At 41.9% G+C, this 27,860-nt stretch overlaps 1 protein-coding gene across 11 annotated transcripts in view; it reads left to right on the forward strand.

Moving 5' to 3' along the window:
- The window catches only part of MCF2L (MCF.2 cell line derived transforming sequence like), a 262,290-nt gene that overhangs the window by 60,044 nt on the left and 174,386 nt on the right, over positions 1-27,860 (forward strand). The window lies entirely within an intron of this gene.

Raw genomic sequence — 27,860 nt, forward strand, 5'->3', positions numbered from 1 at the left:
TTTAGGTAGTTCTAAGTTGCACTTCCAGGAGGATGAAGTCATGACTCCACTAGTCATAGGAAATTCAGTGGTGCATCTAAATAGGAATAAAACCTGCAGCAAATATCTGTAAATGGTTTTAGGATTATAAAAAGATTGGATTGTGGTTGGATTTAGGTCCAGGAGAACTTTCATGGGCAATTGTTTATGCAGAAATGTGAACACATTATAGAATCTACAGCATACACCTTTGCATAACGGATCTAATGCTTATCTTGACAGTGCAGGGAAATATTTTTTACATCCTTTGAAAATATTTTCTTTTGCTAACACGGCTGTTCCTCTGAAACCTTTCTTTTGCTAGTTATTCTTAGGCAGATTTTGCAAGTTTTGCATCTCCTTGTCGTCCAAAGTGTACTGGTGGGTTCTTAGTACAGAAATTTCAAAGTATCATTCCTTGCAGATATTGAAATTTGGAGGATTTATTTTCTTGGGATGAACAACACTCTCATTCCCAAAGCATGAATATAGTATTTTTCATTCTTGCATACTGTCCTTTTCATTTTTAATCTGATAGTAGGAGATAATTTTCAAGATGGCTGATGCCATTTTCCAATGAAGAGATTAAATACCAAATTTGAAACATACAGATGAGCTGCATCAATGTTGTTGACTAGAGGGAGTGCTCGTTTAATAAAAGGTATTTTAAGGGAAAAAGTTTAAGATGAGCACAAAACATTACATTATAAGAAAAGGTCATTGTACTCATTGTTTTCTACTTACATTGCTTCTCACATGCCTGTTTCCACCAGATATCTTTATCATTTCTCTGTTCAGAAACATTGGTGTCTCTCTCAAATTCACAGGTATTTCTTTTTTTAATGCCTCTCTTAATTTAGTGTGGTTTTTTATAAAACACAAAGCCGGTGACCTTATTTTTGTGTCCTAGTCATCTAATCGCATAAGATGCTATGCAGTAACCAAACTGTTAGCTTAAATAATTCCTATATTAAAAATGTTTCTTTCCCTCTCAGTTGTGGCTATACTTTTTGTCTCGGGTATGACCAGCTATAAAGCACACCTTAGATCAGTGATGCCCAATGTATATCAATATAGGTAATAGACTTGTGACTTGTATGGGAGGTTTTTCTTCCTGAACTTTATTATGAGTCTGCAGGCTGGGTGCTGGGCAGCCTGGGCACATTGTCCGGCACATCTCCCAACCATCCAGCTGTGTGCATCCTAACCCACAAGAGTGCAAACAGCTCCCAGTCCTAATTTCTCCCACTGGGGCAGGCACTGACTTGTATTGCTAATAATTTATGTCAATGTATATCCATCTCAAAATGGGGTGATACTTTAAATAGAGTGACATCTGCATGGTTATATGATTTAGCTGTACTTGTGTGCGCTGTCTGTGTCTGTCTGTCTTCTCTCTTTCTCCATTTCTAAAGTGCCAATCACTAGTATCTAGGAACAGTCTTAGCAAAAAATACCCCTGCGTCCTCTTTTCTGCCTTCCATGAGATTGCATTTATAGGTAACCTTACTTCAGTTGTAGTACTATTTAAACTGAGCTTTAATTTTTTTTCCCATCCCCTTTTTATTTTTTTCCTTAAGACTGATTTATTGTAGTCTTCTCAAAGGGCTCTGTTGGCCACCTCCTATTTTCACATTGTGCTCCTTGAGTAAAGCCGTCTACTCACATGACTTCCACTACCACCTCTCTTCACTGACCAAAAAAAACTTCATTACTGCAGAGTTAAGGTTGCACAGTGGTGTCTCACACCCTTTCAGGAAGTCAAGTTCAGCAAAACTCAAACTTCTGTAAACCAGGAAATCTAAAGTTATGGTGCACACCCACGTAACTGTAACTCTGCCCCCTGGAGCTGGAAGTAGTCACTGGGAATTTGTGTGTCCACTCCAGCTGCATTCACCATGATAAGTGCAAGTGCATTGAACAGTGGAGGGATTAGCTGGAGCAGCTTGGAAGAGCTGTAACTGTGATATGAAGCAATCGGCGGGGGGAATGTAAGGCCCTCTGTCTGACCCCCTATGTGTGTGATCAAAAGAAAGAGATGGAAGTGTATCTTGAGAGGTCCAGTATGCCTTATTTCAGCACTGTGTTGTGTAGGTTGTGTCAGTAGCAGGGCACAGGGGTCTTCTTTCCCTGGGGATTGTCAGCAGTGAGGTGGGAGATGAATGTAATCTGTGGGTTTAATGAAGGGCAAGTGAAAGTATCGTGTTAGATGGCATCATGTCCCAAAGGGTGAGGGAGTTGTGAAATTTTGCAGATATGGGGTGGTCTTTTTGTGGTGTAAGGTAAGGGAACGTCTGCACTTCAAGCTGGAGGTGTAATCTCTCGCATGGGGAGACGTACCATGCTAGCTTTGGTTGAGGTAAAATGCTAAAATTACTAGTGTTGCTGCAGTAGTGCAGGTGGTAGGATTGGCTAGCCACCCCGAGTACAGTCCTGCCCAGGACCCTAGGTACTCACTCAGGTGGCTACCCCAGCCAGCTGCCTGCACCCGCAACAGCTACGCTTTTAGCAAGTTAGCTCTATCAACCCAGTGCGCATACATTTATCCAAGCTGAAATTTATCCCTCCAGCTCACAGTGTTAAACATACCTTAAGAATTGCTTGCACTTGTGGGGGTGCCCTGCCAGGCATCCTGACCCTGGAGACTTCCACAGAGGCCAGGTCTGACTTGCTGGGAATGCGGCCTGCATATCCCTGTCAATGAAAGCTAGGCAGGGGAAACCACCAGGTGTGAGAAGTGCCTGGTTGGTGGAAGCAGGCAAGAGAGCTGCAGGAAGAGGTGGCTCATCTATGTGGCATCTGGGAGCCCGAGGACTTCATAAACAGGACACACATGGAGACATGTGGGATGGAGAGTACTAGCTGACTATGGATAACTACAGCAGCACCAGAGGAGGAAGGAGAACTGTCTGCTTTGCGAGGAGGAAATCAGCTGCGGTTCACCTCAAGCAATAGACAGTTCTCCACCCCCACTCAGGTCCCCTCTCCATCAAGGTGAAGAACCGTATGCCATACTGGCAACAGGAGGTGAGGAGCAGACCCAGTAGCTGAAGAGGAGGAGCCATTTGCCCCCATAACTGAGAGGCTGATGGCAGCTGCACCCAAGGGGAGGAGACAGAGTGCTGGTGATTGGTGACTCCTTCTGAGGAGAATGGAGGCATCCATCTGCCAGCCTGATGTGATGTCCCAGGAAGTGCGCTGCATGCCTGGAGCCTGCATCCAAGACATTACAGAAAGGTTGCCATGGCTCATCCATCCTTATGATCACTACCCCATGCTGCTCACTCATGTGGGCACTAATGCCAGGTCTGACCCTGAGCAGATCAGCAGTAACTACTGGCTTCTGAGTGCAAGGGTGAAGGGGTCGGAGTGCAATTTGTGTTCTCATCCAGGCCCCCGGCAGAGAGTCAGGGCCCAGGCAGGGATGTGCTCATCCTGGAGATGAATGCATGGCTACACAGATGGTGTCTATGGGAGGGTTTCAGCTTCCTCAACCATGGGATGCTATTCCAGGAAGAAGGTCTGCTGAGAAGAAATGGGGTCACAAGACCAAGAGGGAAAAGAGCATCTTCATGCACAGACTTGCCAACCTAGTGAAGAGGGCTTTAAACCCTCTTTTAGCCCTTCAGATTGGGCAGGTGACAAAAGTCCACTGGTAGATATATAAAAAAGGCTACCTTAAGAGCGGAATCTGATGATAAAGAGAATATGCATATCAGATAACAGAGAATATCTGTAGGAAAGCGTAATCTTCAAGCCCTGGGCAAAAAGTGTAAGTTACACTAGCAACATTCTCTTAAAGGCATCATTAGCTTAAACTGACAAGCCAAAGAGAGCTAAAGGTAGGAAGAGTTCAGAATGGGACATGTGACATAGTGCGATGGAATAGACACATACAATTTTGTTGTTGCTGAATCAGACTGAAGACTTTTCTATACAAGATTTTCAGGTATCTGAAACCAGACATTTTAATGGGAGATTTGAGCCTGCTTCATAGAATCTGTCTGGCAAGTGTGTTTTTTATTTGTTTTTAGTTCATGATTTCTTTTCTCATCCTATTGTGCCAATAAAATCTGCTTTTAAGACAACTTGGATGCTGTTAAGTGGATCCGTCTTTGGTGGGTCTTGTGGAAAGTGACTGAATTTAGACTTTGGGAAAGACAGAATCAGGAATGAGTTTTGGCCTGAGTACAAAGTCAGGAACAAGGGTTTTGTGATATCCAACATCAACTGTGTTATTGTATATGGAGGCTGGCACTAGCCAGTGTGAGTATGGAGAGATCCGAATAATCCAAATAACCTAGGCCAGACTGTAATATTTCTAAGGTGCAGGGAGAGATTGATAGACCGCTTCCTAGCAGAATGTCTTCCTCAAATAATTACATGATAACATTTAATGTAAGAGTACACACTTTTGAGGATCACTGTCTAACTCTTTTTTTCTGTCAGTAGCCTGATTTCTTATTTAAACGTTGTACCTGGAGTAAAATAAGATTTGAAGAGTACGAAAGTAAAACATGCTAAGATGATTGGTGTCACTGAACAGCGTTGTTACCATAGAGCACCTAAACACAATCACCTTTTAGTTTTGGGGCTTTCACTGTGCTCCATTCTTGTTGCAGTCACTGTATTACAGTACTTCTTGTAGTGAGCCTTGCTTCCACACCTATGACTGACAGTGCAAGTTGGTGCCTTTTTATTCCTCACCCATCTCTCATCAGCAATTTTTCTCTCCCTCCACCCAACAACTGTTCATATCCCGATTAATTTAAAGGGAGGATTATTTACAGTAGATATTAGAGAGAGAATCAAACTAAACTGAAATGAAGCAGAGTAATAAACTTGTCTGATTCTAGAAATAACACTCACCAAGCTAAATTCTTTACATTTAAAAACATTAAATTACTGTAAACAGCCCTGTCTGACTTCTGGAGTGGGCGAAGTCCCTTATTTTGATTAGTATCTTATCCCAGCCAGTGTCATGTCTTCTCCATGTAGTACAATCCTTTAACCCATGCCACACTCTCTCTCGCTGGCTGCTTTTCAAATCCAATTTCAAACTATATTCTGGGCAGTGTAACACTCTTGCAAAACCTGTTTGGTAGGTAACTCCTCTCTCTCTCTTTTCTTGGTACTTCTACTGTACTCAGCACTATAGTGCCTGAGCGCCCTGCTGCTATGGCGGGAAAGCTGTGCCAAACATAAGGCTCTTGTGTCTTGTCAGGAAGACAACAAGTTTTAGTGACCCTTCTTAGTGTTTACATGAGGGAGTTCCATAGCCAAGCAGAGACTGCTTCCATTAATCTTGTTGGTGTCATAGTAATTTCTCTCCTTAACTCTCAATGCTTGTGCATCAGCAACCTGGCCAACCATTTTCTGTTAATGTCAGTGTTGAGATTAGCAAGATAGAAAGGTATTTATGCTACTTAAAATCCATTGACAATGTTTTTCCATCTTCCTTTGGAAGAATTATGGGTTTCCATTATTTCAGTCTGCTCAATCACAGGTTTTAAATAAAAAAAAAAAAGAAAGAAAAAAGTAAACCAACACATAATGATTCCTAAGAGCTTAATATCTGGGCCCATTAAATTAAATGTTCAGTGTTAAGCTTCAACTCTAGAATCTCCCTGTCCTTCCCCCCCCCCCCCCCCCCAATTATACAGTGCTTGATTTCCACTTTGATCTAAAAGATAATCCTATCTATTTCTCTGCTTCAGTAACATAGTTTTCTCTTAAATCAGTTTATTTGAAAACACTAGACTTTGAGCTGCTCTGAGAACAGACAAGACAGGAAGCAAGATGGTTATTTTTAAGAATAGTTCCTATCGTGTGCTGCTGGGAGGGTGGGGGGGAGAAAGGAAGAGTTGTCTCAATGTGATGGGTGAAGGTCTTTAAATATAGACTGATTTTTTTTTTTTAATTTTATTGAGCGATATGACAGGAAAGTAAGAAGGTTGTGTAAGGAATGCAGCTCAAAGGAGAGCACCATTATTTTCACATTAGGGGAGTGGAAACGTGTACCAATTTCTATGTTGTTAATTTTGCACAGTGTGCTTTGCAGAGTTCCAATTTATTGTATCAGTGAGAGATCCCTTCCTGTTCTTAAGAACTGACTGGACAGGGAACAAATGTTTCCACATCCTCCACCTCTGATCTAGTATTTGGACACAAGAATGATTACTTTAGGTTTAGATTGACATATTTAACTTCCTCCTTTATTTTTCTTTTAGTTAGTCATTATAAGGTGCTGATCTAGTGCTGAATTAAATACACACTCCAGCTGTCATGTGTGGATTTCTTTTATTTTTTATTTTTTTTTAATTTTTTTTAGGCCCTGAAAAATTGTTGCTGGGGGCTTATGTAAGCTCTGTGTTGTAGAACAGAATTCATTTAATCATAACTGCTAAGTTTTATGCAACTTCATGTGTCGCGTATTATGCAAGTTACTTAATTAGCTAATTTGCACACTTAGTCAAATTTGACTATGACCACAAACATCAGTGTTGAAAACACAGTGGATTTAGTGGTGGTGAGAGGGTGTTCAAGACTACGGTTCCCTTACAGGGTTTCTCCCAAGTGATAGAAGCCGGTGTGGGGAGGCAGGACCTTTATTCGTTGCCCCCCTATGTTCGGGCAAGGATTTGTGGAGACCCAGAAGCACTTTGCATAATGAATCCAAAGCTCGCTGTGCTACTGATATATATTGGAGTATGCATTAGTAAGGAAAAATTTATTAAAAGGGTCAAGGTTTGTTCTCTGACACCATTACTGCCAAAACAGAAGGCTGTGAACACTATCATTAAATCTATGGCTTCCTAATTGAAACACCTTAGTTTTAACCCTAGGCATTAGTTTAAAAAAAAAAAAAGATAGTGATTAAAGGATGTTCTCAGGATAACATCCTATTTTAAAAAATATGAATGTGTCACAAATAACATTAAGTGAATTTTTAAAAAAATCTTAATTTGCTTTTCACTCTTTGCTTGCTGTTAGTTTGCATTTTGTATTTTGTGCAGACTGTAAACGGGGCTGACCTGTTTCTAATTATTTTTGCTTTGATTCTGTCAGTGCTAGAGAATATGGGCATTGCCGGCATCGTTGCAACTGCCTAGCTTGCTGTTAACGTACCGTCTGTCCACATGCTGGTGTGTGCATTTGACTGAAGTGGAAGGAAGTGGTAGGGAGCAAATGATTGAATTCACGGAAGTAGTAATAATAAAAGATAATTGTTCTAAAATTAAATGTGCATATGATACGGAAGAGTGCTGGGACTAGAGCTTCCTGCGGCACAAGCTCTTTTTCTATCCCTCTCCCCTCAAAGAGGGTGCATGGGAGGTGTGGGGCCATAGCTCTCCATCTCTCACACCAGCCAGTGGAGTTGATTACCATGGAGAGGACTGCTCACTGCATCCTTCTTTAAAGGTTGCACAGCAGGCATGAATTACGTGCTGGGGAGATTTGCAAGACATTTTGACTAGAGCTGGTCAAAAAGTGGAAAAACTTCACACAAAAATGTTTTCCTTTTCATTTTTATTGTCAAAAAAATTCCAAATTAACTTATTTTATTTTGGACCAGCTGTAATTGTGATCTGAATGCAGATCAGAGCATACGTGGCACAATCCAGCTTGTAAATAAATCTTTAGTATAGGAAATGCTTGACTAACTTACTGAACATATGATATACTACCTGTCTTCCACAATTTGTTAACTTTTCCCTACCATGACTGTCCATTATGACCTGGGCGCCTCAAGATAGATGTCCCTGTTAGGTTAACAATTTAAATAACCAGGATTTTCAGGCAAAGTGAGAGACAAATAAAAAATAATGGTGTTATCATTCCATGTGGGGCAGGACTTCCATAATCACTCACTTGTGACATAACTCTGGTCCCACAGAAGTTACTGGGAGTTTCATCATTGAGCTCATTGAGAACAGAGTTACACAAAACTGGAGCACTTTGAAAATCTCATGCATTGTGTAATAGTATGTTGTACATCATTTGTGTAATATTTACTCAGAAAACTTATCACTGCTGAGTGCAATCATCCACAGCACTATGATTGAGTATGGGCACTGTGTTTTTATATATAATATATAAAATAAACACACACACACACAGAGCCAGAAATGTGCGTGGTACTTTGTAGATGAGCCATACTTGACAGGAAGGAAATTGAAATCTAAATTAGACTCAACAAAAGATGAAAACGTCAGACAAGGATGTACAGTCTGGAAACGTATGATAGTCATCACATAAAATAAGGTCACAGGCATTTGATTTTACATAATGTGCACTGTGATTTTGGTTTTAGTGTTTTATTTTTGTGAGGGTTGGAGATGGAAGGCTTCCTGAGTGAAGTGGGTTTCAAATAGGTATTTGAAAGACAAAAGAGAAACCAAGTGACACATGGGATTAGGGAGGTCTACAAATTGCAGTGGGCCACAGGGGATTAAATATAGCAGTACCTGAGGAAGGAGGACCCAAACGGACCATGAAAGAAAGGAGGCATGGTGAATGTGTGTGTCAAAAGATGGGAGGGGAAGGAGTTAAGGTAGCCCCACTTGACATGTTGGAAGTGGGAAATATAAGGGACATCTGTCTAGAAGCACAGGATGGAGGGTTGGGAGAAGGATGGGGGGGGGGGGAAGTATTTGTCAGATAGTTTGTTCCCCATACCACCATAAAGGCCAGGTCTAGACTACTGTGGTAAATCGATCTGAGCTATGCTACTTCATTCTGTGAATAACATAACTAAAGTTGATGTAGCTAGATCCATTTACCACGGTGTCTACACCACGCTATGTTGACGGGAGACGCTCTCACGCCAACTTCCCTTACGCTTCTCAGGGAAGTGGAGTACAGAAATAGATGGGAGAGCGCTCTGCCATCAACTTAGTGGGTCTTCACCAGATCCGCTAAATCGATGCCACTGCATCGATTGCATTAGAGCCGATTTAGTTCCATAGTGAAGACCTGCCAAAAGAAGCTGACATGCTTTTAGCCCAAGGAGGGGAGGGTACAAGTGAATGAATAGTTTCAGCATTTCATGCTTTTTGCAGTAGTTCCTTTTTGGCTCTGTATAAAGCTGAGTAAAATAAAATTAAGGAGTTTGTCAATATTGTCACTGTTGTGTCATGCCCCTTTTGGTTCCTCTTTGTACCCTCATTAGTCTTTCCATGACACCATTTTGATGAAGATCACCTGTCACATGGATACCCAGGCAGGGCCTAAACTATTCTCTGCCTCACTCAGGGTTAGCTTGGTCTTACTCTGACAGCTTTAATAAGTCATGAAATAGAATTTTTATTCCAATATTGCTACACTATTCACCTTTGTGACACCTTTTTTATTAAACTGAATGGAAAATGGCATAAAATAACACCTTTGAAATTGCTCATTGTGATTTTAGTACAATGTAGAACTGCAGGGTACAACATGCTTCTGAAAATCTGGCCACTTCATTTAGGTTTGTAAATATGAACTGTGCTTTTTTGAAAGTCTGGGCCTTGTAATCTACTTGCGATAGTATGCTTATGTGATGTACTGAATTTTCTTTATCTAGCAATTAGTAAACCTAGAGAACTTTGAGGGTGGTGGGGAAGAAACTTGTATTGCATTCAGTCTCCATGGTCTATAATGTTGCCTCTATAATCATAGAATCATAAAAATGTAGTCAGCCTCCTGCTCTGAGACCGGGCCAAGTGAACCTAGACTGTCCCTGACAAGTGTTTGTCTGTGTTCTTAAAAACCTCCAATCATGGGGATTTCCCAGCCTCCCTTGGAAGCCTGTTCTTGTACTTAACTATCCTTATAGTTAGGAAGTTTTTTCTAATATCTAATCTAAATCTCTTTTGCTGTAGATTAAGCCTATTACTACTTGTTCTACCTTTAGAGGACATGGAGAACAATTGATCACCATTCTCTTTAGAACAGCATTTAAGATACGTGTATACTATTATCAGGTCCATCCTCAGACATCTTTTCTCAAGACTAATCATGTCCACTTTTTTTTAACTTTTCCTCATAGGCCAGGTTTCCTAAACATTATCACTTTTGTTGCTCTCTCCAATTTGTCCACGTCTTTCCTAAAGTGTGGAGCCCAAAACTGGACACACAATCCAACAGAGCCTCACTAGTATCATGTAGAGTGGGACAGTTATCTCCTGTATCTTACCTTCAACACTCCTGTTAATACACCCTAGAATTATATTACCCTTGTTTAGCAAGTGCATCACATTGTTGACTCAGAATCAATTTGTGATGCACTATAATCCCTTCCCACCCCCGTCCTTTTCTGGAGTATTACTGGTTGTCCAGTTGTTCCCCATTTTGTAGCTGGGCATTTTGATTTTTATTTTCTTCTAAAGTGTAGTACTTTGAACTTGTCTTTATTGAATTTCATCTTGGTCTACCTGGGACTGAGATTGCATGAAAGACTATTATGTCAAAAGATGTACAATTAAAAGAAAAGACAATGTAGATGGTTCATTTTCTTAAGCACTTGGAGAGGAAGGTGATCAGGAACAGTAAACATGGATTCACCGAGGGAAAGTCATGCCTGACCAACCTGATAGCCTTCTATGATGAGATAACTGGCTCTGTGGACACAGGCACCAACTTCTTCTGGCGCCAGTGGGTGCTTGACCCCTCTCTGCCCCTGGCCCCACCCCGATTCCACCCCTGCCCCGTCCCTTCCCGCCCCCATTCGACTTCTCCAAATCCTTGCCCCATCCCTGCCTCTTCCCCGCCTCCTCCCCTGAGCACGCCACATTCCTGCTCCTCCCCCCTCCCTCCTAGCACTTCCTACAGCTGTTTGGCGGCATCAAGAGCTGGGAGGGAGGGAGGAGCAGAGATGTGGTGTGCTGGGAGGAGGTGGAGGAGGGGGCGGGGCGGGGAGCTTGGCTGCCAGTAGGTGCAGAGCACCCACGAACTTTTCTCCATGGGTGCTCCAGCCCCGAAGCACCCACGGAGTTGGCACCTATGTCTGTGGACATGGGGAAAGTGGTGGACATGATATATCTTAACTTTAGCAAAGCTTTTGATACAGTCTCCAACAGTATTCTTGCCAGCAAGTTTAAAGTATGAATTGGATGAATGGACTATAAGGTGGATAGAGAGCTGGCTAGATTGTCAGGCTCAACGGGTAGTGATCAACGGCTCTATGTCTAGTTGGCAGCTGGTATCAAACGGAGTACCCCAGGGGTCAGTCCTGGGGCTGTTTTTGTTCAACATCTTTATTAATGATCTGGATGATGGGATGAATTGCACCGTCAGCAAGTTTGCAGATGACACTAAACTAGGGGGAGAGGTAGATATGCTGGAGGGTAGCGATAGGGTCCAGAGTGACCTAGACAAATTGGAGGATTGGACCAGAAGACATGTGATGAGGTTCAAGAAGGACAAGTGCAGAGTTCTGCACTTAGGAAGGAAGAATCCCATGCACTGCTACAGGCTGGGGACCAACTGGCTAAGCAGCAGTTCTGCAGAAAAGGACCTGGGGATTACAGTGGATGAGAAGCTGGATAAGAGTCAGCAGTGTGCCCTAGTTGCCAAGAAGGTTAATGGCATATTGGGCTGCATTAGTAGGAGCATTGCCAGTGGATGGAGGAAAGTGAGGATTATTCCCTTCTACTTGGCACTGGTGAGGGCACACCTGGAGTACTGCATCTAGTTTTGGGCCCTGCACTGCAGAAAGAATGTGGACAAATTGGAAAAAGTCCAGCGGAGGGCAACGAAAATGATCCGGGGACTGGGGCACAAGACTTACGAGGAGAGGCTGAGGGAACTGGGATTATTTAGTCTGCAGAAGAGAAGAGTGAGGGGGGATTTGATAGCAGCCTTCAGCTACCTGAAGGGGGGTTCCAAAGAGGATGGAGCTCGGTGTCAGATGACAGAACAAGGAGCAATGGTCACAAGTTGCAGTGGGGGTGGTTTAGGTTGGATATTAGGAAAATTATTTCCACTAGGAGGGTGGTGAAGCACTGGAATGGGTTACCTAGGGAGGTGGTGGAATCTCCATTCTTAAGAGGTTTTAAGGCCTGGCTTGACAAAGCCCTGGATGGGATGATTTAGTTGGGGTTCGTCCTGACTTGAGCAGGGGGTTGGACTAGATGACCTCCTGAGGTCTCTTCCAACCCTAATCTTCTATGATTCTATGAACCCTTCCCGTATTTAATTGGCAGGCTGAGTTGTTTGTATGGTTAACTGGATTTTTGTATGGCTTGTAATATAGTTTTTATTTTCTATGGAAGCTGTTCAACTCTGGCTGTTTCAGAAGAGGCTTTTTTTCCCTTGGTTTGCATTAAAACCTACACATTGTTGTGTGATGGTTTTTTTGTTTTTTTTAGAGCCGATCTCATTTTCTTATTGCATTTAATATAGTGATTTTAGACCCCAATACTGCAACAGGCTCCGTGCAAATGGACTCCTGTGCCCACATGAAGCCAGTTATGAGATCAGGGCTTTAGGCTTCTTTACAGTGCCAATCACTGGAAGGGTCCAATTCAACTCTCATTGAGTGTCTGATCAACTTTGTGGGGAGTTGGAACAGGTCCTAAGTGCTTCCCTGGAAAATAGTTCTGCAATATGTGGATTTTGTGTTGTCTTGTTCTCTGCCTAACCTTTACAATTGAAGGAGAATTTAATTTTATAAGAAAAAAGATGTCATTTATAAAATATAAAATCACAGTGCAAATCGTTTTAAACCAGATTTAACTTTAGTGTTACTGTATAAATTAATAATAGCTTGTATTTTGTATAGTACCATTTATCCAGCATCTTCCCAAAGTTCTTTACGTACCTTATACAAATATACAAGGTCAGTGCACCATTTAACATCTCTGGCAACACTCTAAAGCTGGCAGTGAAGGTGAGTAACTTAATTCAGTGAAATTACAGGGAGAATTTAAATAGAATGTGGTTATCCAATTTGGAATTTGTTTATTTCCAGTTTTGTACTCTGTGTGAGTAAATAGTGTGTGGGTGTAACGAGCAAGCTGCCTAGTCTGGGTATTGTTCTTTAGCATCAGTATTCTGACAATCAGAGAATCTTAAATGACCTTCGATAAGGCACATATAAAATCTTGTCTGAAGGAATAAGTCTGTGACAAGATGGTGATCCATGAAGACATGGCTGAAAGCTTATGTACAGTAAATGCTTTATTTTAGTAAGCATTTATTTATTTATTTTTGTTCCGAGCCAGTAAGTTTTGCTCTCATTCTCATGCAGGAGTGATATGGTATACGTCAACGATGGTTGTACAGATAGTTACATTAATCCAAAACACAGATATTAAATGGGAGAGAGAAAGCATTAATGCCTAAAGAAACAGAGGTATAATTTAGAGTGGACATTAAAGTGTTTAAATATTAATTAGATATAACTTGGAAATTTGTTTGTGGAGCGGGGCAGTTACCCTGCTTCTGGGATAGAAGGAGTGAGAGCAGCTGAGAGAGGCTGGGTGGGGAGCTGGCCCTGATAAGAGGGCTGTGAGTAAGAAGCTGGGAGAGTTTCACTTCAGCCCTGGAATGAGAAGGACCTAGCCACCTGGGAGAATCAGGGTACCTTCGACAGAGCAGTGCTGGGGAAGGGGCAGGATGAGCTGGGGAGCTCAGGCCTGGCTACCTCCCAGGCTGAGGCCTGGCAGGAAGGCCTAAAGAGGTAATGGGGCTGCAGGAAGACAGCTGGGGCTAGAAAGGCAGCAGGTCCAACCCCCTTGCCAATGATGAGTGACCATTACAGACTGCAGTTTGCCCCAGAGAAAGGGGGCTAGATGACGACTGGCAGTAGCCACAGAGGCAAGGTGGGTATAACGGGAGGGGGTTCCCCTGGGAGGGGAGACCCAGAGTGTGGGGGTGCTGATGTGGGGCAGCACCCCAAGATAAGGGGCACCAGGATCCAGGAGGGACACAGAGCCTGAAGTACAGTGGTGGAGATGAGGAAGCAGGTACTGGTAAGGAGATACCAGCCAGCAGGAGGTGCTCTGAGGCAGGACTGAGCTAATTCCCAGAGTGACCAGCAGGAGGTGCTGCGGTGGTGAGTGTGCGCGATGCTACAGTTTCAGCAAAAATGAACATTGTGGTTTGAGGTAAAATGAAGAGATATGTTATGGAGCAAGGTGGTGGTAGTTCTTGTTTCTATATGACTCTGGTGCAGTCACACCTGCCATCGCAATTCCAAAATGCACTGCTGTTCTGTCTGTCTCCGACATGGGTGCAGAGAAAAGGCTTTCTGCGCCTTCTCTTGATTCCAACACCCTTGCACATCGGTGTCCAAGCAGCCACAATATAGCTCTAGTTATCTTCTATTTTACTTTGATAATTTGCTAACTATTTATATAGTTCCTTATAAAGGTAGTTCCAAAAACTGTTCTTTACGTGCAATATATGCAGTTTTCTGAGGCGTGCAAAATATTTTATTGCATTTTACTGGTGAGGGACCCTATTTTAGGTTTGAGCCATACATTGGCACCTATAGATATCCTAGTTACAGGTTTACCACCTGTCCAGGTAGGACCAAGACCATCCTGATTATGTCGTGGTTGCATTAGAGTCCATCAGACACATGCTGTGCTTTTTTTTTATTACCCTGCATAAAAAGCCATGGAGTTGGGGACAATTTTTTGAACTGTGAAATATTCTACACACACTGATTTGATTACTAATTGTCTTTTGGAACTGTAGTACACCTCTACGCTGATATAACACAGTCCATGGGAGACAAAAAATCTCACTGGGTTATAGGTGATACCGCATTATATCGAACTTGCTTTGGCCCCCGTGTTCCTTGTTCCCTGACCGCCCCCTCCAGAGACCCCTGTCCCTAATCACCCCCAGGACCCCACCCTCTTCCCAATCCCCTTGCTCCCTGTCCTCTGACTGCTCCAACCCTTATCTGCACCCCCTCCCCCTGACAGGCACTCACCGGCAGTGGAGGGAAGCAGAGCAACACGGCCCCAGCCCGCTCCACTCCGCCACCTCCCAGCCATGGTGCTCTGCTTCCTGTTGCTGGTGAATGCGGGGAGGTTGGGAAAAGGACGCCCCCTGTACTCACCGGCGGCGGGAAGCGTAGTACCGCGGCTGGGAGTAGAGGGCGGAGTAGAGGGTGGAGTAGAGCGGGCTGGGGCCGGGCTGCTCCGCTTCCACTGCTGCTGGTGAGTGCAGGGGGGATCGCTTCCCCCAAGCCCCCTCCCCCAAGCGACACAGCTGGGGCTAGGGAAGTGGAGCGGGTTGGTCCTGGCCCCGCGCTAATCCCCCGGGCCACTCTGGGACTGCGGGGCCCCCAAAAGTGCCCACCCCCCAACTTCTGCTTCCCAGACCCTGGAGGTGGGGGAGCCCCTGACCGCCCCCAAGACCCTCTGCCCTTATCCAACGCCCCGGCCTGACCCAGCACCCTTAACACGCTGCTTAGAGCAGCGTGTTGGAGCTTTACTGCGTTGTATGCGAACCCACGTTATACTGCGTCGCGTTATATCAGGGTAGAGGTAACATGCACGGTTATTTCAATTTAAAAATTCTAAATCACATTATACTATGATTGGTCTACTGTTGATACCAAAATCCGTATAAGATCCAAGAATATATTGTTTTGTATTTACTTCACAAATAACTTCTTGCTGTACAGTCATTGATATGCAGAATCTGTGTTTGGTCTGAAATACTAAACTCTTAGGATAGAATGTAGCTTCAGCAAGAAGTATTTTAAAGGAATGCAGTCATGTATGTTAAACATAACATGTGACTTGTGTTAAGTTTACAGTTTGTTAGAAACCATTTTGGATTATCATCCTGATTCTACCCCCTCTCTGCCCCCTTTGTTTACAAAAATAAATCAATACATCTCCAACAGATTGAGGAGAAAACACTCAGACCTTGCTCTTGCTGCAAGGTTTTGAATCTGGATTCCAAAAGACATTTTTCAACATTTTGGGATGTTCAGGTCCAGAGTTCTACTTTGGGTCAGCCTTTTTAACTTTTTTTTTTTTTAAATCTTCAAAAAGAACATAAAAAAATTCTTCAATTTTGCAGAGCATCCTCCATCTGATTACTTTATAGCACTTCTAACCATTAATGAATTAATGCTACAGTAATTCACACCTTATGTATGCTTGGTTGGACATTAGCATGGTTGTGCAATATTTTGGAGCTGTGCTGTTGAGTAATATATCAATTACCTTTATTAAAATATTTAATAATCTGACAAACAGTTTTATGGCATTTCTGACAGTACCGTTGTTTGCATTTCACTCAGATAGAAACTGCACAGATATTTTTATTAAATTGTGTCCTTAAATATTTTTTTTAAAGGTAAGACAGCACTGTTGCAGGTAAAACTGTCAAAGCTGTACTAAAATATATGCTTTAGTTCAACCAGAAGTTATGGCCTCAATATAGGAATTACTGGGTGAAATTATTTGACCCGTGTTATGCAGGAGGTCAGACTAGATGATCATAATGGCCCCTTCTGGCCTTAGCATTTATGAAAAGCCTTGATTGTTTATGACGGCCAGGGAATAGCTAAGAGCTAACATCATGTACATCAGACATGTGGATGTTTGACAGCAAGACATGGAAATTAAAGGGGTTTTGTATCTTTACAGGTTTAATAGATTTTGCCACTGAGTTTCTAAGAATGAACGCTACTCTGATGCACTCTGCTACAGAGGGGTTCACTTTAGAAGAGAAAGGGGAGCTTGTTCAGATGATCCTTTAATGGAAATGGGGGTGGAGGTACTAGATAGCCAATGGATTGTTCACAGAAAGGCCTTTGTGTGGAGATTACAACAGTATATATTCTGAAGATGAACAGACACTGAGGAAGAAACCTTTCTTTAAAGAAATTTTTAAGAAAATTTCAAGTTATAAACCAGCAAATTTATGTTAAGGTTTATCTTGTTCTACACCAGAGTTATTTTATGTTTTCGAATAAGAATTCTTTACTGTTTCAGATCTGTTCCTGGTTCTTAACCTTATTTTTGGTTTAATTATATATGAGAAAAAGCTTGTTGAACTGCATGAATAAAAAAAGATTAGCTTCATAAAGCATTATAAGGGGCTGGATATTGAGGAAGTCTGTTCCCAGCACTTGTCTGCATCATTTGTAGAGGTTCTTTGACTTTGTATAGAAGTTCAACAATTGCCTATTTCCTAAACTTTTGTTTCCAGAAAACTGAAAGAAGAATACATAATCTGATGTTCAAGCAAGCTGAATGGAGTTGGTAAATTTGAGAGTGAGAGAGCGGACTTCACATCTGTTCAGTATTTTATAGCATTATCCATCCATTACAAATGAACTTAGTATTTACTCCATTTGTCTTTGATGACCTAATCAGCTGCTCGTGCTTGATAGTACTGAGCACCAGTGACTTGTTCAATTATGTTCCATGAAGATACTGGATAGAATCTTAATTGACTATAGTAGAAAATTCTTCCAATAGAATTGCAAAATCCCATTACTTTACTTCCAGCCAGAAGTGTGTTTATAGACTAGTACTGTTGAAGTTGGCTGTATAGGTGCACTATCCTAAATGTATTTTTCCAGCTCTTGCTAGTACAAATAATAAGCTAATACAAATCTGAAGACCGATTTTGTGTCTTTTGAAGAAGGAGTTTGTCTGCCATGCTTAGAAATTGCTTGTGACCAGTGGGTAAATATTTCATGATATTTCTACAGTGTATGTAAATAATTTAAATATTTTTTCTCTATTCTTTCCCATCACATCACTCTCAAGTAAACAAGATATAATTTTATTAAATTGTTCAGGGAGAAACTGAAACAGCCAAATAGCTAAGGGCCAAAAGTTGCTCTCATCCTTCTCTGTGGATGCACAAAGCCCTGAATTCCGCTGGACCATAGTGGTACTTCTACATATGTGAGGCAGACTGCACACATGGACTCTACATCTTCTATCAGCTTAGGGTGTAGCGATCCACAGCAACTTTTTCCAACGCAGTCTGGTGGGGAAGCGGGTGTGACCAGTGGGCTGACCATTACACAGATCCACTGCCTGAAACCCCCATGCTGGGAAATTACAATAGCTTTTCATAGGTGTATGCTCTTCTAAAGTCAGCAGAAAGTGACAGAGCTAGTGCTCTGAATTCCAGGGTGGATTGATTGAAATCACCAAACCTCAATTTAAATAATCAGTTTTAATCAACTTTTCCATTTTTACTTTATTTTCTAAAGAAAGATGCATTCTCATCGGCTGATCTAACCATTAGAACATGTTGATTTACAAATAAATAGAACTTTGCATTAGATTTAGTACATCTTACTGATACCTTGAAGGGTAAAACACTATATATAAATTTATTAAATAAAGAATCTGAAAATATTAAGCAATATAATTGCTTAATGGTACATTTTTGAATATGTTAGAAAATGGTGAATTACATATTGCTTATTTACTAGATAATTTAACTTTTTGCTCATGATTTGTATCAAGCTGCATTAGGATGGTAACTGGAATTTAAAAACAAAACAATATATCAAATTTATTTTTCTTAAACAAAACAAGCCCTTAATAAAGTACATAACTATTGTGCCATATTTATAACTAGGGCCCTACCAAATTTATGGTCATGAAAAAAGCTTCATGGACCGTGAAATCTGGTCGTCTGTGTACTTTTACCCTACTACACAGATTTCTTGGGGGAGCCAGCATTTCTCAAACTGATAGTTTTGACCCAAAAGAGGGTCTCAGTGGGGGAGGTCACAAGGCTATTGTAGGTGGGTTGCAGTATTGCCACCCTTACTTCTGCACTGCCTTCAGAGCTAGGTGCCCAGAGACCAATGGCTGCTGGCCAGGTGCCCAGCTCTGAAGGCAGCGTCCTGCCAGCAGCAGCACAGACATAAGGGTGGCAATACCATAACATGCCACCCTTACTTCTGCGCTGCTGCTGGTGGCTGCGCAGAAGTAAGGGTGTTAATACTGCAATCCCTCTACCATAACCTTGTGACCCACCCACCCACCCCCTTTTGGGTCAGGACCCCTACAGTTACAACACTGTGAAATTTCAGATTTAAATATCTGAAATCATGAAATATATTATTTTTTTTTAAATCCTAAAACTGTTAAATTGACAGCATATTTATAAAACATGACCTCAGAAGTTAGATATTCCCCCCATCCCCCAATTCTTTCTTTATATAGAAAGCAGCCTTTAACTCATTGTGTGATAGATTCTGTGTGTGTAGGATACATACTTATAATCTCTTAAAACATTTAAATGTTATATATATAATATATAATTGTTTTAAGAGATTATAATCTTAGTATTTGGTATTAAATTCAGATTTCATTTTAAACAAGTTTTATTGTATTTTATTTTTTTAAACTTGTTATTTAAATAAAATCTGATTTTAAATAAAAAATCAATTTTTATTCACTCTGCTGAATTCTGGAGAAGGATTCTGTTCCTCTCCCTAGTGATGACTTTACCGATCTTCTAATCAAAGCACCTTTACACTGCCTTTATTCAAGGTTCCAGGACTTTGACTGTTTACAAAATAAGTTGATCTTTTCTTTTTGTTGCAGTCAGTTGTTTCTTTTCTTTTTTTGTTTTGTTTTATGTGGGTTTTTTAAAGCAGCGATTGTTTCTGCAGTGTCCAAGTATTATGGATTTTAGCAATTTTCATCATCCTAGTTCAAGTGTTTGAAGAAGGGAAAAGACATAATTTGATTGTGGTAGAAGTTGCTACTATAAATCTTTAGAAATGTCCAGTACAGCAGCAGTGTCTGTGTAAACTGATAGTTAGAGCTAAAATGGGCCTGAACTGAACCCCCATTTCTTTGTACCTGGATTTTGGAAAAGTTTTTATCTAGATCTGCATTCTGCAGGCAAATTATCAATAAATCAGCATTCTGTGATTTTTCTCTGATTGTGTATTAGCCACAAAACTTTTCCCAGAATTATTTTTGTTTGATTGGGTTCACTATACTGTATGTTCAAAACATACTCTGTGTGTGTGTGTGTATGCGCATGCATGCATGTGCGCTTATGATTATTGGGTATCTGTCATGGGAATTGCAGTTTCTATGACTTTCCCATTTCCCTTCCCTGCTTGGATACATCCCTCAGGATGCATCAGGAAATCCAATCTAATTTTGTAATAGGGGCAGGTCAATAGGTGTAGTGCTCTCCACTTCTATTTTCCCTCTCTAGGGGTATAGAGCAGAGTTATTCAATGCAGTAATGCTCAGAGCTAACGGAGGATCCCCATGGTCACTGTCTCCATTTGTTACAAATAGGAGCAGAGACAGCTGATATGGCCAAGTCTGACTTGGGCTTTCTGATTGCACAATGCAGAGGAGCACTATATTGGCCATCTCTACTTCTCACATGATGTTTACAGCACAGCAGGGATGGCTGACACGGATGTAACTTTGACTTGCAAATGGGAAGCACCAGTTATAATATTGGAAAAACAGTCTGGACACAGCAAATGTGGCAACTCCCTTATAAGGCCTGATTTTTGCGGTCAGGGAGATATTCATTGGGATGGACCCTTAGTTTATGGAGATCTTGGGCATGGAGGTTCCCAATTCCCATACCATTTGTTTGAAGGCATTACTCTAATGTAAGATCTTTCATGTGAGTGTAGATGTAGAATATCTTAGATGTAGGATAAGTGGTTTTTTTTTTGTTTTTTTTTTGGTAGGGATTCATTTGTTGTGCCCTTTCTTTATTGTTGCTCCCATCTTGTCTGCAAGGCTTCTTCCATAGTGAGGTCATGTCATTTCATATCTGTGCGTTGAGTGTGTGTAGTTTATTGGTGGTTTTTCAACATCCTTTGACTGGCCTTTGACTGACTGAGTAGTACAGCAAATCACTTAAGTGCTCTGTACATTTGGGTTCTGGAAATGCCCTGGCACAGTCGTAGACAGTGCTTAAACCTGATTCAGTAAATCTCTGAAGAAGTCTCTCTCTAAAAAGAGTCAAAAATCCAAAAGCAAGAAGAATTACTGAATACAAGAAAAAATTATATATTCAGCTGTGGGAAATCAATAGGTCTCCTTTTGTATCAAAAAGCTTGGCATGTAACACATTTCAGTCAGCTTCAGTGTCATGTTTGCTTACTGAATTAAAAACAGCACATTCAGGCAAATCCACTAAGGATAGAATGAGCTGCTCACTTTCTCTAAGAATTGTAACCATGGTAACTGCATCATCATATCACATTTGTGCCAGGCTTTGAGAGATAGAAAGATGGCTACTTTCTCCCAACTGTCAGAGAGGTTTTCCTTTTTACACCTTGACTCTTCTTAGTGACAATTTCAGATGACCTAAAAAGGCCTAGTCTCTTACTCCGTTCATTACCTGTGGTTTTTAAGAAGTGACTGGGATAGTTCTCTAACTGATAAGCAGGCTGGAAAAAGAATTCTGATCAGGCAGTTTAGAATTAAAGTTTGCGTTTCTGTTTTGGAAACTGGCAGACCTCACACTGACAACTCCCTCCTTTCCAGTTTAATGTTTCTCACAATTTTGTTTAATTATATATATTAATTTGCGTAAAGAACCTGTTGGAGGCTCACTTGGGTGATGTTTAAAATAAGCAGTTCAAAATGAGTTCTGTGTGTTCATTATATTATGAAAATCTCAGCCTTTATTCAATGTTTTACATAGCCCTTTATCTGATTTGTCAATCTTGCATCCCTATGGGCTTTGTCCAATGGAAGGAAAACACGCTGCTGCATTATAGCAATGATCTAAGAAAAATTCTTTTGCCTTCTGTCAGTTCAGGGATTTTCTTAGTATTTCTTAAAGATCGCTAAAAGATATTATTTATAACATGCCATCTTTATAAGATATTAGAAGTAATACTATTTCTGTGAAAATGAAATATAGCTAATATTACACATTTACAATCAATGTAATACTACAAAAATATGAAGAATTTCTAAACATATACTTTAATCTCAAACAGTCGTACCTAACAATATGCCAGATAAAACAAGAAAAAAAGAGGATTATTAAAAGCAGGAAAAGGATTAGGACAAATAGTGGAAGAGGTATGAATGGAATTCAGGCTCACTTGACTCCTAGGTCAGTGTATATTGTCCTACCTGTAACCAGGGGGAACATTTTTTTTTTCCTGAGGAAAGCAGTGGTAGCAGCAGAAGCATCCTTTTTAATACTCCCTGCATTTAGCTGTGAGTCCTGGCCTGATTGGAGTAATACAGCTGACTGAAAGGGAGAAACTAAATAGTCTATGTACATAGCCACAAAGCAGCCATCCTCCATGGCACGCTTTATTTGTGTAGATTTATATAAACAAAACCTATCCCCAGTAGGGTTGCCAGGCACCTGGTTTTCGACTGGAATGCCTGGTCGAAAAGGGACCCTGGTGGCTCCAGTCAGCACTGCTGACCGGGCGGTTAAACGTCCAATTGGCCGTGCGGTGGGGCTAAGTCAGGCTCCTGCAATTGCCGTAAGCAGCAGCATGTCCCCACTCTGCCTTCTAGGTCTAGGGGCAGCCAGGTGGCTCTGTGCGCTGCCACTGTCCCAAGCTCCCACTCCGCAGCTTCCATTGGCCAGGAACCGTGGCCAGTGGGAGCTGCAGGGGCAGCGCCTGTGGATGGGGTAGTGTGCAGATCCACTTGGCCGCACCTCCGCCTAAGAGCCAGAGTGGGGGACATGCTGCTGCTTCTGGGAGCCGCCTGAGGTAAGCACCACCTGGAGCCTGCTCCCCTCCTGCGCCCCAGCCCTGATCCCTCTCCCGCCCTCGAACCCCTCGGTCCCAGCCCAGAGTGCCCTCCTACACCCCAAACCCATCATCCCCAGCTCCACCCCAGAGTCTGCACCCCCAGCTGAACCCCCCCCCACTCCCCAGCCTCCTGCCTCAGCCCAGAGTCCTCTCCAGTACTCAAACCCCTCATTTCTGGCCCCACCCCAGAGCCCATACCCCCTCCCGCACCCCAACCCCCTGCCTCAGCCTGGAGTCCCTTCCCATACTCCAAACCCCTCAGCTCTACCCCGCAGCTCAGAGCCCTCGCCTGCACCCCCAGCCAGAGCCCTCACCCACTGCCTCAGCCCCTTCCTGCCCCCTGAACTCCTTATTTCTGGCCCCACCCCAGAGCCTGCACCCCATCCTGGACCCCAACGTGCTGAGTCAGCCCAATAAAAATGAGCGAATGAATGAGGGTGGGGAAGAGCAAGCGAGCGGGGGCGGGGGGGGATGGAGTAAGTGGGGGCAGGGCAAGGGTGTTCGGTTTTGTGTGAGTAGAAAGTTGGTAACCCTAATCCCAGGCTCTAGGAGCCCCTGCCAACTATTTAAAAGTACTGATCCAACAGCAATCTGCAGCATATACAGCAATAACTTGCTAAACCTTACAGCAAAATAATTCTCTCCCTTCATAGTTTTTACTCTCAAGCAGCATCCCTCTCCTGAAACCCCTCATATAATGATGGGCTTTGCAGTGTCCTTGAAGCCCATGAAGTTTGGGCCTTTTAGAATAACTGGGAAATGAATTCTAAACTTGCCCTCATGGAGAATGCTTCGCCTCTTTTTAAATGAAAGAAGTGCCAGCTTGACTTCCCTCACTAATCTCAGTTGTGACAGAACAGCATGAGGAGAGAGGCTTATCAGGTTTTAGGAGCTTAGCAACAAAACTCGCTAAAGGTGTACTGTGCACCTGTTAAAAGCTTATAACTGGAACCTGTTTACTTCAGAACACTCAAAGCCCCTTCTCTCCTGCTGTTTGTGTCAAAATTTGGCTTTTTGCACCCATCTTGTCCTGCATAGTGCTGTTTTGGGTGGGAATGGGGAGGGTCAGAGAGAGTTGTTAAACAATCTTCTCTAGAGTGGCTTGTGACCAGTGCCCCCATTATAGTTTGTGTAATAAATAATCCCCCTTCAGCCCATCTCATTACCTGTGTGACCAGTACAAACTGCTACCCATATGCCATCTCCAATCATAGCATTAGCACACAGGTCATAACTTTCTTTTTTTAATCCAATAAATACAATGCTAGAACTGGGAAGTTCAGACCTACAATATGGGACAACGTCCAAAAAAGGCAAATTTTAGGCTTGACAGCCTTTGCCTTTTAGGTATTATTTCAAGAAATATAAATATTGCCAAGTTTCTCTAGGATACTGGAATCCTTTTATGGATAGAAGGGAAGATACATGATGGAATTTCTTAAGTTGTGAAATGTTTTGCTTCGGTTTTAAACTGAAGTCATTAAACTAATCTTTACTGTTTAGCCATGCCCTAAAAATCACTATTGTGGTTAAAAAATAGTTAGGTTTTTTGAGAGAGGTAACTATTTAAATGCCTGAGAGTGAGGGATTGGCAGCTGTGCTATAGTGACACAATATGCATATGTAAATAGACAAGTGTAGAAATTGTCAAGTTACCTCAGTCCTGAACAGCTTATATTCACCTGCTATTACGGTCGTAGTCCACCTTTGGAGATAGGCTATCAGGACTAAGATTGGACAACTAACCTAATTTTCACATGCAAGCTAATTCAGGGTTTGTGTCTGGATTTCTAATGAAGTCAGGTAGTGCTTTAATAATATATTTGCTAACCTCCAATATTTACTGGCAGTGTATTGGGGATTTGTGATACATGAAGGGATGGGGGGTAGCTCCCTTTTATGCAGCCAGCCAGCCAGTTAGCTATAAAATCCCTCTTAGTAGTTTTCTCTACTTGCTCTACCTGTAAAGGGTTAAAATGTCTCCCTGCATAGGTAAAAGGAAGGGAGTGGGCACCTGACCAAAAGAGCCAATGGGAAGGCTAGAGCTTCTTAAAATTGGGGAAAAACTTCCCCCTTTGTCTGTGTTGTTCTCCAGGAAAGAAGGGCCAGAGCAGCTATGCTGTAAGTTTGGGCCAGGTATGAAAAATCGTATCTAGAAACTACTCATTTTAAAACTCCACATATGTAAGTAGATCAGGAAACATCTAGGAAAACGCGATTAGGTTTATCTCTGTTTATTTCTTTATGGCTTGTGGACTTCTCTGTGCTAATCCCAAATGCTTTCATTTTGCTTGTAACCTTTAAGCTAGACCTCAAGGTTATTCTTGATACTTAATTCTTGTAAGTGGGTTTTTTAAATCTAGCAATAGCCTAAGTTTTCAAATGTATTTTCTTTCTTTTTGTTGTTAATAAAATTTACCTTTTTTAAGAACAAGATTGGATTTTGTGTCCTAAGAGGTTTGTGTGTGTGGTGTTTAATTAGCTGGTGGCAACAGCTGATTTCCTTTGTTTTCTTTCTCAGCTCTTCCTTGGGGGGGGGGGGGAGGTGAAAGGGCTTGAGGGTACCCCACAGGAAGGAATTGCCAAGTGTGCCTTTCTGGGTTCTCAAAGGGGTTTTTGCACTTGAGTGATGGCAGCATCTACCCATCCAAGTTCAGAGAAAAGCTGCAACCTTGGAAGGCCTCACTCTCTCAGCTAATGCAAAGCCAATCTCTTTTGCCTAGGGTATGTGTTCATCTTGTGAGTTTATTTAAAATATATATATGTATGTACAATCACATCATCCTTTGAAAGAGCTATCACGCGTGTTTATAAAACAAATACAGTACAGTGCAAGATAATATACAGGTTCTATAGTTAGCATACCTCTGTTCAGATACCTGAAACAAGTAAAAATACAAAATAGGAATCACTTTATGCTAAACTTCTTATCTACATGTAATGGAACCAGTTTATTGGACAATATAATATAATTCCAGTTGAGATCATTTTGTTTGTATGTCGGTTTTTCAGCAAGATCAATCATCATTCGTGTGCTGTGAGCTAATTAACAGCTTGAGCTTTTTTTAATAAACATCTCTGTTGTGCTTTCTCCTCCAGTTCACTGGATTCTTGATCTCATTGAGCATGTGCTGCTGTTGAAGGACACACACAGCACCTTAACATTTTTTTCCCCCCCAAATATACAAAATGTAAACTGGCGTACGCCCTTTGATTTAGAGTGATTGCAAAGCTGTGCTTGCAGCTCTGTCTGCAGAAGCAGCTGTAGGTTTAAGGTATCCCTCCCGCAGGATGAGTGGGCGAGAAGATGGACTCCTCCACAGAGCAGCGGATCCTTCAGCCCACCCCACCACCTGTGTGCTGGGAGCTGGAGGGCATATAGGGTATGTTTGCCTCCTGCGTGCCTTGCATCCTCTTGTGCACCAGAACTGCACTGGTGCTGATACCAGAACCTTTTGCACTCATGGAAGAGGGTCATTTTGTGCTACATCTGAACTTTTCAGAGCTATATGGTTAATACAAGGTTGTAGGAAATAACTTACTCATCAGTTTTGGGAAAATGACATCAGGGATTTCAAGATGTTCAGCAAAGATAAGACACCTGTATACACACAGGTGAAAGAAATAACAAGAGTGTCAAACAGCAAATTAATTTCATGAGCTCAAAGAAAAACCAAAATTATTTTACTGTGTGTGGGGGGGGAATGTTTGGACAGTCATAAATTCTCAAAAGAAGAGTCAATGATAACTTATAAAATGCAAGTTAATGGAATGATATTCTTGTGTGCAGCTGAAATTAGAAATTATTCAAATAAGTAAGTGGAAAAATTAAACCTGCTCCATTCCATGATTTTTCTGATTCCACCACTCTGTTCATAGTCATTAACTGTAGTCACAGCGGTGTTCCCCTGTGCGTATTACTGTTTACAAAGCAGAAAGAGGGGATCAGGTGCAGTTTAGTTAGTAGTTCCAATTAATGTTCAAAGAATATAGCTATCTTTTCAAAACTGCTAATTAGCCTGTTGATGCAGTATAGAGCACAGAAGAAATCCTGTCCATGTACTTTTTTGTTATAGTAACCAAACAGCAAGGAAAATACTCAGATTATTTTTCTGGTGATATGAGAACGGCTGCTGTTTGGGAAATGCTGCATCACACCATCTGTTTCCTTCTGATTGTGCATTGCCCTGGCCATTGTTGTGATTAATTTCTTTACTGCGAAGAACAAATTTTGAATGCATGAACGAAAATTTAAAAGCTACTTGTAGCAACGTGATTGTGGCTTAATGCCCTGATTTGATTGGGATTTTGCGTCCTTGGTACTTTTGCAGTGTGAGTCATAAACCTTTAATCTTCAACAAGAAGGGGTACAATCCATCCTTTGTGGCACAGGGTACATAGGAGGTAGGTGGAGAGAGCATAGAGAAATTTTGCTCCTGCTTAAGCGTAATGATTCCCCACATGGGTCCTCAGTAGAATTTGAACCAAGAGCCTTCAGTCCCACAGCACAATCCAGCACCCTTTGAACTAAGAGTAATTTATTAGTTGGTAGCAGTAGACAGCTGTTGGTCTCCAGGGAGTCAGATGCTATGGGGGAACATTGACACACATGATTTGGCAGTATTCCACATAAGCATCCGGCAGCTCAGGAGAATGCTCAGCTAGCACGCACCAGCAAGCACACAGCCCAAAAACGAGCAGTGGACTGCCAGCTATGGGGAATGTCAAGTTGGCTGGCATATACTGTCTGCAGCAAGTGCTAGCTGATCATGCATAGTGCTTCTACTCAGAAGCTGAGTAGCAAGCTGTGAGGTGCACTTGCTCTCCCTAAGCCACCCTGCTGTGTAACTGCATGTGACCAGCAACATCTTACTGCCCCTTCTAAGTCATTTACACAAGAAAAGGTGGAACTTTGATCAAAGTGTTTTGTGTTTTTATCTGTCACAAAAGTTAAATTCCATTCTCACGCTTTCTGATATTGCTTAGGCATTGAACAGCTAATACAAAACAATTGTTTTGTACATGTTTAAACTGATTTTCCCCTCGCCCCATTTTCTGTTTGTGTGTAATGAGTCTTTGGTTGAGGGTGATCAACCTAGCCCCACCAGTTTTGTACTGGTCCAAGTATTGTAGC

Source organism: Caretta caretta, chromosome 1 (genome assembly GCF_965140235.1).
Source record: "Caretta caretta isolate rCarCar2 chromosome 1, rCarCar1.hap1, whole genome shotgun sequence".
NCBI classification, from domain to species: Eukaryota; Metazoa; Chordata; order Testudines; family Cheloniidae; genus Caretta; species Caretta caretta.